General features: G+C 57.2%; 1 long non-coding RNA gene across 1 annotated transcript; it reads left to right on the top strand.

The window, feature by feature from the left end:
- Positions 1-1,171: 1,171 nt before the first annotated feature.
- LOC118700606 (uncharacterized) lies at positions 1,172-7,579 on the top strand. The gene is made up of 2 exons (XR_004982312.2): positions 1,172-2,009; positions 3,651-7,579. It is a non-coding gene; the product is annotated as an uncharacterized LOC118700606 (long non-coding RNA).
- Positions 7,580-10,487: the final 2,908 nt, after the last annotated feature.

The following is a 10,487-nucleotide window of genomic DNA, read 5'->3' on the forward strand; positions in this document are numbered from 1 at the left end:
AAGGGATTCATGGACCTTAAAGCTCATCTTTTTTTTTTTTGTTTCACTCCCTGCCATGGGTAGGGACGCCTTCCACTATCCCAGGTTCCTCCAAGCCCTGTCCAGCCTGGCCTTGGGCACTGCCAGGGATCCAGGCTGGGCACCCTGTGCCAGGGCCTGCCCACCCTGCCAGGGCACAATTCCTCATTCCCAAGATCCCACCCATCCCTGCCCTCTGGCACTGGGAGCCATTCCCTGGCTCCTGTCCCTCCAGGCCTTGTCCCCAGTCCCTCTGCAGCTCTCCTGGAGCCCCTGCAGGCCCTGCCAGGGGCTCTGAGCTCTCCCTGGATCCTTCTCCTCTCCAGCTCTCCCAGCCTGGCTCCATGGCAGAGGGGCTCCATACTCAGAACACCTCCGTGGCCTTCTCTAGCCCCTTTCCAGCAGGTTTTGGGGCTTGGAGCTGGATGAAGCACTCCAGGAGGGAGCAGAATCCCATAATCCCAGGTCCCTGCTGCAGAGAGGCTTCTCCCACTCACTTGGGCTTCTCCAGGGGATCAGGCTCATTCCGAGCCAGCCCAGCAGGCGATTTCTCGGCCTCCTCCGCTGTCAGAAGGTGCAGCTCAGCCTCAACCTTGCCCTGCAGGGAGCAGAGAGCTGTGCTGAGGCCTGGGACGTGATCCCAGGCCAGAAGGATCAAAGCCATGAGGGGGATGCAGGGTGTCCACCAAGAGTGCAGCGCCCAGGAGGCAAACCCTCCCTTTTCCCCTTCCTTACAGTGATCTCCAGCTCGTCGTTCTCATCTCTGGCCACGAATGGCCACCAGCCCTTGACCCGCTTCTGCTTGAAGATGGAGATCATGGGCAGCTCAGCCTCGTTGGTCACCATCTCCAGGCTGCACTGCTTGGATGTCTTGGCTCCCCGGGGGAAGCGGTTCAGGTCCAGCTCGATGGCCCCTGGCAGGACAGAGGGGAGGACAGAGGTTGGCATGCCAAAAAGGCCAAGTCCTTGGCGGGAGATGGGCTGGGCCAGCATCTCCTGCCCTGGGAGCAGCTCTAAACCAGGTCTGGGGAGGAGAAACGGGGTGTCTGGGCTACAGGAGCAGTGGAGAAAAGGGATCTCAGAATCATGGAGACATGAATGTTGGAAAAGAGCTCCCAGACCCTCGAGTGCAGCCTGTGCCTGATCCCCACCTTGTCCCCAGCCCAGGGCACTCAGTGCCACATCCAGGTGACACCTGCAGGGATGGGCACCCCAAACCTCCCTGGGCAGCCCCTGCCAAGGCCTGAGCCCCCTTTCCATGGGGAAATTCCTGCTGGTGTCCACCCTGAGCCTGCCCTGGCCCAGCCTGAGGCCATTTCCCCTTGTCCTGTCCCTGTTCCCTGGGAGCAGAGCCCGACCCCCCTGGCTGTGCCCTCCTGGCAGGGACTTGTGCAGAGCCACAAGGGCCCCCTGAGCCTCCTTTGCTCCAGGCTGAGCCCCTGCCCAGCTCCCTCAGCCCCTGCTGGGGCTCCATTCCCTGCCCAGCTCCCTCAGCCCCTCCTGGGGCTCCATTCCCTGCCCAGCTCCCTCAGCCCCTGCTGGGGCTCCATTCCCTGCCCAGCTCCCTCAGCCCCTGCTGGGGCTCCATTCCCTGCCCAGCTCCCTCAGCCCCTGCTGGGGCTCCATTCCCTGCCCAGCTCCAGCCCCTGCAGGTCTCTCGTGTCAGGAGGGGCCCAGAGCTGCCCCCAGCACTGGAGGTGCCCCAACAGTGCCAAATCACACAAGTGACCGTTCCCTCTGCTCTGGGGACAAAAATCTGTTGCTCCCAGAGCCCACAGCAGGCTCAGGCTCTGTCCCTGTCCCCTCAGTGCCAGCTGATCGTGTGCCAGATGAGCAGCACACGGTGCCAGCCCCTCAACTGGATGCTGCTGCCCATCGCGGCCGTGCTGCTCCTGGTGGTGTCTGGGCTGGCTCCAGGCAGTGAAACGCTCCTGCTGTACCTGCTGACAGCCTTCCTCACCCTGGCACACATCCACTATGGAGTGGTCGTGGTAGGTGACACCTCCTGGGGCTGGGCTGTGGCTGGGAGTACTCTGTGTGAAACTGGGAATATGCCTGGGAATGGTTCTGTGAGCCCTGTGGGATTTGGGGTGCATTCCTTGTGAGAGGCTTGGGGAGGTTGCATGGGGGTGAAAGGAACTGCACAGGATGTGGCAGGGGCTGTCCTTTCCCTGGGATGTGTCAGATGAGTTGGAAACCAAGCACAAAGTCTTGGAATAGTTTGGGTTGGGAGGGACCTGAAAGCTCATCCAGTGCCACCCCTGCCATGGCAGGGACACCTCCCACTGTCCCAGGTGCTCCAAGCCCCAAATGTCCAACCTGGCCTTGGGCACTGCCAGGGATCCAGGGGCAGCCGCAGCTGCTCTGGCAATTCTTTCCCAGCCCCTGCCCACCCTGCCAGGGCACAATTCCCAATTCCCAAGATCCCATCCATCCCTGCCCTGTGGCACTGGGAGCCATTCCCTGGCTCCTGTCCCTCCAGGCCTTGCCCCCAGCCCCTCTGCAGCTCTCCTGGAGCCCCTTCAGGCCCTGCCAGGGGCTCTGAGTCTCCCACTGAGCTCTCCAAGGTGCTGGAGTGGGGATTTTGCTGCTGGGGGCAGTGGGAACACAGCAACTCCAGGGCCTCCCCTCCTCCTGTCCATCTGTGCACAGATCCAGGGATTGGTTTCCTCCTCATGCTCTGAGTTTGGATTAACAGAGAGAACAAGCTTGGAGAAGCCCAGAGTCCCACTGGGAAGCTGCTGAGGAAGGAGGACAAGGGGCCACGTGTCCCAGCTGGAGTGGGGACACCCTCCTTGGGAAGCCCCTTCCCCTGGGAGCCCCAGTTCCACCCCAGAGCCTTTGGAGTCGTGTCCCAGCTGTAATTACAGCCAAGGAGTAATAGCCAGGTTGCCTTGTCTTTCCAATTAGTGTAATGAGGCTTCTGGGCAAGAAGGATTTGAATTACTAAGAAGCTTAAATAAATTTGGTCTTGGAATCACAGCTGGAGATGGGGCTGAGCTGGTGGTGTAATCCTCCTGCCCATGCCCTCCTGGGAGATTCCCAGTGCTCTGCTCCCTCTTTCCCTCCCTCTGCCTTTCCAAGGGCCCATCTGGGCCAGCTCCTCTTCACTTTGAGCTGAAGAGCCTTTCAAGGCTTTGGGATTGGGACATAATCCCAAACTGCTCTGAATTTGGGAAGAATGATTAGGATTAAAGCCTCTGCCCTGACTGTGTCAAGCTCAGCCTCCTTTTGCAGGAAGGAAATTATCCAGCTCTGACTTTGAATGGATTCAGGAATATTTTATAGAGATATCTGAGATGATCAAATCAATTTGAACAGAATAATGAAGGAGGAGGGTAAAATCCTCCAGGTCTGGGCTCAGCATTCCCAACTCCTGCACATATGGAGGGGAAAAGCAGAGGGTGAGCCTGCTCCCAGATGTTATTTGGGAAGGTTAGGAAGGGAGCAGGGCTGTTCCCTGAGGAATCAGTGCTGGGCACAGGGATGGGGCTGGGCACAGCGGCTGGCAGGGGCTTGGTGGGGACAAGGAGCAGGTCTGGGGCTCTGCCTGCTCTGCTGCCCATGCCTGGGAGCTGGGATAACCCCCCGGGCTCCAGGATAACCCAGTCCCGTGTCTGCCTCGTCCCCAGGTGAGCCAGCTGAGCAGGCACTTCAACATCCGGCCCTTCTCCCTACGCAAGCCCACTCCGGACTGACTGGGAGCAGAGGAGGAGAAAATCGGCCTGCGGGCTGCAGAAGGACTGTAAATACCTGCTGCAAATACCTGTAAATACTTCAGCCATCACCACAGATCAAACTCTCCTCGGGACAGGGCCAAGGACACGCGGGAGCCGCTGCAGCCGGGGCGGGGCCGGGCCGGGGCGGCTCCTGCTGCTCTTCCATCCCTGCAAGCTTCGGCTTTTGGGTGGAGCTGGAGGAGGAGGAGCCTTTCAGGTCGCTGTTACTGTACCTTAGACCAGCTGAATGTTCCCAGAGAAGCCTCTGACTCCGGCCCTTGCTCAGGGAAAGCTGCTTGGGGATGCAAAGGCTTTACCTGAGCAAAGCACCTTGGCCTGACACCAAAAGCAACGCAGCTGATTCCTCCAAGGGCAGGGGGACATCCTGGTGGTGGGGGGAGTTCCTGGCTGTCCCCTGTGCTGCTGTCTTGCTGTCTGGACAGCCCCTGTGCTGGGCTGGTACTTTGGGAGCAGATGGTGACAGTTCTGCCACATTCTGTCCTGCCTTCCTGCTTTTGGGCAAACACTTGCTAGCACCTTTGTTGTCTTTTTTTTTGTTTTTTTTTTTTTTTTTTTTAATGGGAGGGAAAAAAGACACTCAAAGCTTGTGGTTCAATCCTAAATGGGGGGCTTGGAAAATCAGGGCTCAGTTTCCCATAGGAGTGGGAATGTGGCTTCTGCATGTTGTGTGGTACCTGGGACCACATCTTGGCACGTCCCTGTGTGTCCATGTGTGTTCCCAGTCTGGGAATGGGCTCTGGGCTATGGAAGGTGGCTGAGACTACAGAGCCAAGCTCTCCCCATTCCTACCATCATGGATTTGCTGTCATGGGTTGGCTCTGTGGGTCCTTTCCTACTGCCTGAGCCCCTTTTCCACAGCCAGGAACAGCCTGGCCCTTCCCAACTGCAATTCCACTGCTGGGAGAAGCACCTGAAGCCCCATGTTGGTCGTGTGTGCACCTTCAGGATGCTCCCAGGGGTGGGAACCTTTCAGATCTCCCTCTCTTTGTCCCCAGCACCCGCGTGTCTCATCCAGGCATCTCTTTGTTTACTGTCCACTTGTCAGAGACGTGTTTGCGTTGATTTTATTTTTTAATTTGTTTTTATAATTGACTTCTTCGAGTGGGGTGGTGAAGACTGAATGCTGATTTTCTTTCCTGTTGGCTTGATTCAATGAAGACCTGTGCTTGAATGAAGAGTGTAGCTTAAACCCAGGCTCTGGAAAGGCTGCATCCGGAAGAGAACAAGCACAGCCAATCGTGCAGGTGGAACTACCATGGGAACAAATTCCTTCAGACACTGATTGTTGTGCAACGTGGGGCATCTGACAGCTTGGTCAGAGCCATTTCCTTCTGCAGGGGAAGCCTCTTCCTGCTCTGGGAAGCCTTCAACGTGTAACTGCTATTTAATGCTTTTTCTTTTGGAAATTGGAATCACTGTCATGCCAAGACTGGAAGCCCTGAGGTTGAGCTCGTGAGTTCACGGGTTGCTTGGGCAGCCCTTGGGCAGCCCTTGGTCAGTCTTGGTCACCCCTGCTCAGCCCCTGGTCACAGTACAGCCTGTGAGGAGCAAACTGTGCCCTTGCCAGGGCTGTCCTCCCTTGTGGGAGGCTCTGGATCTCACGTGTCCCTACGGCTGCGGCGGGGCTGGGAGAGGGGGCCGATGGTTTTCGGAGTTTATTTAATAAAGTAGCTTCCTCCAATCCATTTTACTGATGTTGTAAAAAAAAAAAACCAACCAAACAAAAAACAACCCAAACCCTCCATGGACAAATGACTTGGGCTGCACCTGAGTTTTTGAATCCTGCTATTTAATGAAATAGAATTATGGAGATTAAATTTAAGTCCTGCTCGCACAGGAATTAGAGGGAATCTTCAGCTGGGACACAGCTTCCTGTGGGACTTGTTCAGATAGCAGAGCTGGGCTGGCAACACTGAAAAATGTGTGTGTTGGATGATTTTCTGTCTAGTTTTGTGTTTGCCCAAGCAGGGAAGAACTGAGCTGTTCCCTCAGGCTTCCAATTGAACTCTGGGCTCCCAAACCTGGCACTTGCCTTGTCCTGTCTCTTCCCATGGCCATCACTGGCCCCTGAGGACTGGGATGTTGCTGAGGCTGGGAGAAGCTGTCTGAGCTTAAGTCTTGGTATAAAGGAAGAACATCCCTCTCCAAAACTGGAACTGCTTCCTCTGCACAGGCTTTATATTGGGGGAGTTCTGGCTCTTTGGTGCCTTAATTTATTGCACCTTGAAAGTAGAAAAAAATCTCCTTAAATCAGCGCTGGGGTTTGGGCTGGCTTGCACCTGGTGGGGACAGGGATGGTGAGCAGAGCCCATCCCAGTGCCCAGAAAGCTGCTGGGGAGGGGAGTTCTCCTTTGGCTCTTAGAAATCCAGTGATTTCTGCTCCTGGATTCTGAGAGGGGAATAGAAACAAAGAGACCAAACCCTGTGTGGCAGCTGAGAACCAACCCTTGTATTGCCCACCATGTGTTAAGTATTAAAGTGTTCCTGGGTAACAGCCCCTGAGGGGGATGCTGTGTGCTGGCTGGACTCTGTCCTTCCCATGGGGTGCGCTCCTGGGCACGGAGAGGGCAGGTCCTGGCTCCTCAGCTCCTCCTGGCCAGGGAGCAATTCCCAATTCCCAATATCCCACCCAGCCCTGCCCTCTGGCACTGGGAGCCGTTCCCTGGCTTCTGTCCCTCCAGGCTTTCTCCAGCTCTCCTGGAGGCCCTGGTTGGTCACAGCTGCCTCTCCTCATTTCCCCTGCCCCAAGGCTTTGCCAGAGCTGGGAGCAGTGCTCTGCAAGTTGGAGGCTCTGGGAGCATCTTTAAGCTCCTTAAACAGAGCTGGCCTGGTGTCACCTCCTGGCCTGTCAAGGATCTGCAGCTGGGAGTCAGAGCTGGTTTGATCCAGTAAGGGCCCTAAACCCTTCCCTGACAGCATCCACGCCTGCTTCTGACAGAGCTGGAAAGTCCCTAGGGAAGGGGTGCTTTTGGGAAACCAGCCTTGGCTCCTCCTGGTTTTACCCACCTCTACCTCTGAGCTGTGTCAAAGCAGGGGCTGAGGTGACACAGAGGCTGCTCTTGGTGGGACAGGGACAGGACAAGGGGAAATGGCCTCAGGCTGTGCCAGGGGAGGTTCAGGTTGGATATTGGGAACAATTCCTTCATGGAAAGGGCTGTCCTGCCCTGGCACAGCTGTGCAGGGCAGGGGTGGAGCCCCCATCCTTGGAGGGATTTCAAAGCCCTGTGGATGTGGCACCTGGGGACATGGGACAGCACTTTGGCCTTGGTTGTGCTGGGAATGGTTGCCCTTGATGGGCTCAGAGAGCTTTTCCAACCCCAGTGATTCCATGGTGACAGTGGGAGCTATGCTGACCTCTTTGCTTGTGGAAAAGACCCTCTGGCCCATCCAGGTGTGGTCAGACCTGGCTGGAGAAGTCCCCAGGCTGGTCTCCAAGGAGGTGGCTGGGACATCCATCCCTGCCCCAGGAGCAGAAGTTTTTGGGGTAATTTGCCTCAGCCCACAGCACCCACAGAGCCCATTTGGTCAGAGCTGGTTGGAGACCTCAAAATCTGCCCCCATCCCTCCCTGCCAGCAGGGACACGTTCCTGCTCCTGTCCCTTGTGCTGAAGGGGACACTGGTGCTGGCAGTGGCCCACAGTGAGGTGCTGTGATCCCAGGGGCCCCGATGGCTTTCCCAGAGTCCAGGGTCTGGGGGTTCAGGTACTGCAGTGGGTGTGAATTCCAGTCTGTTCAATGCTACTGCTGAAATATTTATTGTGTTTAAGCCAAACAGAAAACTAATAAAGTTCAGTAAAAAGAATAAAATTTTCCACACCTTTTACTGGTGTTTGTCTTTTCTTTCTGCTGAACGTGGCGAAGAGGAAAAGGTGGAGCAGGGAATGGGCTGGAGGGCAGTGGGCAGAGATGGATCCAGCGAGTGACAGAGTGATTTGGGTGGGAAGGGATGCTCAAGATCAGCTCATTCCATGGGCAGGGACACCTCCCACTGTCCCAGGTGCTCCCAGCCCCAGTGTCCAGCCTGGCCTTGGGCACTGCCAGGGATCCAGGCTGGGCACCCTGTGCCAGGGCCTGCCCACCCTGCCAGGGCACAATTCCCAATTCCCAATTTCCCATCCAGCCCTGCCCTCTGGCACTGGGAGCCATTCCCTGGCTCCTGTCCCTCCAGGCCTTGTCCCCAGTCCCTCTGCAGCTCTCTTGGAGCCCCTTCAGGCCCTGCCAGTGGCTCCAGGCTCTGCCCAGAGCTCAGTTTTTCCCTTTCACCCCCAGATCTGCAGCCCCCAGGATTTGTGTGCTGAGAATCAGAAGCCCAGCCCGGAGCCATGGCAGGCAGCAGCACCTTGGGATGCCAGGATCCCAACTGGGTTGGGTGGGAAGGGAGCTCAGAGCCCCCCCAGGGCCAGCCCTGCCATGGCAGGGACACCTCCCAGTGTGCCAGGGTGTGCCAGTGTCCAGCCTGGCCTGGGGCACTGCCAGGGATCCAGGCTGGGCACCCTGTGCCAGGGCACAATTCCCAATTCCCAAGATCCCACCCAGCCCTGCCCTGTGGCACTGGGAGCCATTCCCTGGCTCCTGTCCCTCCAGGCCTTGTCCCCAGTCCCTCTGCAGCTCTCCTGGAGCCCCTGCAGGCCCTGCCAGGGGCTCTGAGCTCTCCCTGGCTCCTTCTCCTCTCCAGGTGAGCACCCCCAGCTCTCCCAGCCTGGCTCCATGGCAGAGGGGCTCCATACTCAGAACACATCTGCAGGATGTGAGGGAACAGCTGGGCTGGGGAGCAGCAGGAGGGACACAGGTGACAGCAGTGACAAGGTGTGAAGCTGTCCCAAGAGCAGTGGAGGAGGAGGCTGCAGGCTGGTGGTGGCCAGTGAAGCACGGACAGACGACTCTTCAACTAATTAACATTGTAAAGAAGTAATAAATAAATACTAATAAACAGTGATAAATAGTATTATTGTTAGTTATTAGTTTATCATATTATTAGTAACAAAAGAAGCAATACATTGTATTTATTACAGCACTGGATGCACGTGGAATCGTTTCCAAACCCATGTGGAAGGAGTTGCAGACTCCTGCTCTCGATACAGAAAAGGTTTTACACATCCAAGAGGTTTCTTAGGATGCATAATACATAATCCTTATGCTTTGTAATACAATCAGCTGAATGTCCATTATGGCTGTGCAATTGTCCTCTTTAATTGGGTGATTGGGCTTCTGGGGAGGAAGTAAGACATCTTCCTCATGGTAAACTCTCACCTGTGTCAAGTTGGCCGGGCTTCTTGACTTGCTGCTCACAGTCCCAACCTCCTCTCATTCTTAGAAGCCAGTGGTATTTATGGCTCCTGCACTCTTGGAATACCTCACCCGTCATTCCCAACCTTGTTTCAGTTATCCCCACCTGGTATCGACTGATTTCCTCGTTAAGCTCTAATCACAGTATATGATTTTTACTGATTCTATTTCTAACTCAACCCCTTGACTCAGCCAGCCCTGAGCAGAGCCCAGGAGCCCCGCGGCCTCTCCCGTGCCCTGGGCCGTGCTCTTCCCCCCGGGATAAAGCCTAGGTGTATTTAAGCCATGCCTCCTCCTTCCTCAGCCTCTCCACGGCTTCCCCTAAGCGGATTGCTGCGGTAGGTGTAATGGAATTAAGGGATTGCCATTGACAATAGGTTTCGGCAGCGCACCGGGTGCCGGCGGCGCGGGCTGCTCCCGCCCTCTCGGGAATGCTCCCACCTTCCCGGGGCTGCTCCCACCTTCTCGGGAATGCTCCCACCCTTTCAGGAATGCTCCCACCTTCCTGAGGCTGCTCCCTCCTTCATGGGGCTACTCCCACCCTCTCGGGAATGCTCCCACCTTCCCGAGGCTGCTCCCATCTTCCTGGAGCTGCTACCACCTTCTCGGGAATGCACCCACCTTCCTGGTACAGTTCCCACCTTCCCGGGGCTGCTCCCACCCTCTCGGGATTGCTCCCATTCTTCCCGGAGCTGCTCCCATTCTCTCAGGAATGCTTCCACTTTCCCGGGGCTGCTCCCACCCTCCCAGACCAGCTCCCACCCTTCTGGGGCTGCTCCCACCTTCCCGGCAATGCTCCCACCTTCCCGGGGCTGTTCCCACCTTGCTGGGGCTGCTCCCACCCTCTCGGGAATGCTCCCATTCTTCCCGGGGCTGCTCCCACCCTCTCAGGAATGCTCCCACCTTCCCGGGGCTGCTCCCACCTTCATGGAGCTGCTACCACCTTCTCGGGAATGCTCCCACCTTCCTGAGGCTGCTCCCACCTTCCCGGGGCTGCTCCCACCTTCCTGAGGCTGCTCCCACCTTCCCGGGGCTGCTCCCACCTTCCCGGGGCTGCTCCCACCTTCCCGGGGCTGCTCCCACCTTCCTGAGGCTGCTCCCACCTTCATGGGGCTACTCACACCCTCCTGGGACTGCTCCCACCCTCTCGGGATTGCTCCCATTCTTCCCGGGGCTGCTCCCACTCTCTCAGGAATGCTCCCACTTTCCGGGAGCCGCTTCCACCTTCCCGGCAATGCTCCCACCTTCCCGGGATTGTTCTCACCCTCCCAGGAATGCTCCCACTTTCCTGGGGCTGCTCCCACCCTCTTGGGAATGCTCCCCCTCTCCCAGAGCAGCTCCCACCCTTCTGGGGCTGCTCCCACCTTCCCAGGGCTGCTTTCACCTTCCTGGGGCTGCTCCCACCCTCTCAGGACATCTCCCAGCCTCCTGAGGCTGCTCCCA

This window comes from Molothrus ater, chromosome 32, assembly GCF_012460135.2.
Source record: "Molothrus ater isolate BHLD 08-10-18 breed brown headed cowbird chromosome 32, BPBGC_Mater_1.1, whole genome shotgun sequence".
Lineage (NCBI taxonomy): Eukaryota > Metazoa > Chordata > Aves > Passeriformes > Icteridae > Molothrus > Molothrus ater.